Source organism: Mustela lutreola, chromosome 7 (assembly GCF_030435805.1).
Source record: "Mustela lutreola isolate mMusLut2 chromosome 7, mMusLut2.pri, whole genome shotgun sequence".
Lineage (NCBI taxonomy): Eukaryota > Metazoa > Chordata > Mammalia > Carnivora > Mustelidae > Mustela > Mustela lutreola.
In genome coordinates this window covers 16,984,818-16,987,735 of record NC_081296.1, presented here as the reverse complement: position 1 = coordinate 16,987,735, position 2,918 = coordinate 16,984,818, and the positions used below count along the sequence as shown (strand labels likewise).

Sequence of the window (2,918 nt, the reverse complement as noted above, 5' to 3'; positions counted from 1 at the left end):
TTTTATGTGACTATTCAGTTTTAAATATCATTTATTGAACAGACTATTTTACCCATTACATATGTTGGCCCCTGTCAAATATTAGGTGACTGTATGAAAGGACTTATTTCTGGACTCTCAATTCTGCTCTACTTGTTTATTGGTCTGTTTTTATGCCAGTATGCTTTATTGTTTTGAGCATGAGGGCTTTGTAGTATAATTTCAAATCAAGAAGTGTAATTTCTCTTCTTCATTCTTTCTCAGAACTGCTTTGATTATTTGTTGTCTTTTATGGTCTCATATAAATTTTAGGATTCTTTACTTACTTCTGTAAAAAAATAATATTGGATTTTTTAAAAAGATTATTTATTTATTTATTTGACAGAGAGAGATGACAAGCAGGCGGAGAGGGAGGCAGAGAGAGAAGAGGAAGCAGGCTCCCTGCTGAGCAGACAGCCTGATGCAGGGCTCGATCCCAGGACCCTGGGATCATGACCTGAGCTGAAGGCAGCGGCTTAACCCACTGAGCCACCAAAGCACCCCTAACATTGGATTTATGATAGGAATTGAATTTACAGATGGTTATCGGTAGTATGGACATTTTAACAATGTTAATTCTTTCCTTTCATAAATATGGGCTATCTTTCCATTTGTATCTCCTTCCATTTCATTATCAATGTCATACTTTATGGGGTACAGATCTTTCATCTTCTTAGTTAAATCTTTTCCTAAGGATTTTACTATTTTTGATGCTATTGTAAATTAGATTGTTTTCTTTATTTTTTCAGATAGTTCATCATTAGAGTGTTAAAATGCTCCTGTCTTGTGCTTACTTTGGGAGCACATATACTAAAGTTGGAATGATGCAGAGAAGATTAGCGTGATCACTGAACAAGGATGACATGAAAAACTGGGAAGCATTCCATATTAAAAACAAAACAAAACAAAACAAAATTCTTGTCTTTTATATATTGATCTTGTATTTGGCAGCTTTACTAAATTTGTTTATTCAAATTTTTTTGTGTGAAGTTTTTAGGATTTTTTTACAAAAAAAGAAAATTTTACTTCTTCCTTTTTTTTGGAGTCTTTTATTTCTTTGTGCTCCTGGTTTTTCTGGCTAGGACATCCAGTACTATGTCAAATGAGAGTAGTAAAAGTGGACACACTTGTCTTGTTTCTGATCTTTAAGGGGAAAACTTTCAAACTTTTTTGATTGAATATGAGATTAGCTCTGGGATTGTAATATGTGTTTTTAATGGATTTTTTAATTTTTTAATAAACATATTATGTGTTTTTATCCCTAGGGGTACAGGTCTGTGAATCACCAGGTTTACACATTTCACAGCACTCACCATAGCACATATCCTCCCCAATGTCCATACCCCCACCATCCTCTCCCAACACACCTCCCCCCAACAACCCTCAGTCTCTTCTGTGAGATTCAGTCTTTTATGGTTTGTGTCCCTCCAAATCCCATCTTCTTTTATTTTTCTTTTCGTACCCCCCAAACCACCTATGTTGCATCTCCACTTCATCATATCAGGGAGATCATATGATAGTTTTCATTCTCAGATTGATTTATTTCGCCAAGCATAGTCCCCTCTAGTTCCATCCACGTCATCACAAATAGCAGAATTTCATTTCTTTTGATGGCTGCCTAGTATTCAATTGTACATATATACCACATCTTATTTATTGATTCATCTGTTGAAGGACATTTAGGTTCTTTCCATAGTTGAACTATTGTGGATATTGCTGCTATAAATATGTGGGTGCTTGTGCCCCTTCAGAATGCCACGTTTGTATCTTTAGGGTATATACCCAGTAATACAATCACTGGGTCATAGGGTAGTTCTATTTTCAGCTTTTTGAGGCACCTCCACGCTGTTTTCCAGAGTGGTTGCACCAGCTTGCATTCCCACGTACAGTGTAGGAAGGTTCCCCTTTCTCCACATCCTCGCCAGCATCTGTCATTGATTGACTTGTTCATTTTAGCCATTCTGAAAGGTGTGAGGTGGTATCTCATTCTGGTTTTGATTTGTATTTCCCTGATGCCGAGTGATGTGGAGCATTTTTTCATGTGTCTGTTGGCCATTTGGATGTATTCTTTGCAGAAATGTCTGTTCATGTCCCCTGCCCATTTCATCATTGGATTATTTGTTCTTAGGGTGTTGAGTTTGATAAGCTCTTTATAGATTTTGGATACTGGCCCTTTATCTGGTATGTCATTTTCAAATATCTTCTCCCGTTCTGACAGTTATCTTTTGGCTTTGTTAACTGTTTCCTTTGCTGTGCAAAAACTTTTTGATCTGATGAAATCCCAATAGTTCATTTTTGCCCTTGCTTCCCTTGCCTTTGGCGAGGTTCCTAGGAAGAAGTTGTTGCTGCTGAGGTCAAAGAGCTTGCTACCTGTTCTCTCCTCAAGAATTTTGATGGATTCCTTTCTCACATTATGCTTCTTCATCCATTTCCAGTCTATTTTCATGTATGGTGTAAGGAAATGGTCCAATTTCATTTTTCTGCATGTGGCTGTTCAATTTTCCCAACATCTTTTGTTGAAGAGGCTACCTTTTTTCCATTGGATATTCCTTCCTGTTTTGTTGAATATTAGTTGACAATAGAGTTGAGGGTGTATTTTGGGGCTCTATATTCTTTTCCATCGATCTATGTCTGTTTTTGTGACTGTTCCCTACTATCTTGATGATGACAACTTTGTAATAGAGCTTGAAGCCTGGAATTGTGATGCCAACATCTTTGGCTTTCTTTTTCAATATTCCTCTGGCTATTTGAGGTATTTTCTGGTTCCATATAAATGTTAGGATTATTTGTCCCATTTCTTTGAAAAAAATGGATGGGATTTTGATAGGGATTGCATTAAATGTGTAGATTGCTTTAGGTAGCATAGACATTTTCACAATATTTGTTCTTCCAATACAGGA

General features: G+C 36.5%; 1 non-coding gene across 1 annotated transcript; it reads left to right on the top strand.

The window, feature by feature from the left end:
- Positions 1–804: 804 nt before the first annotated feature.
- Positions 805–911, top strand: LOC131837406 (U6 spliceosomal RNA). The gene has a single exon (XR_009356019.1). It is a non-coding gene; the product is annotated as a U6 spliceosomal RNA (small nuclear RNA).
- The last annotated feature ends 2,007 nt before the right edge of the window (positions 912–2,918 follow it).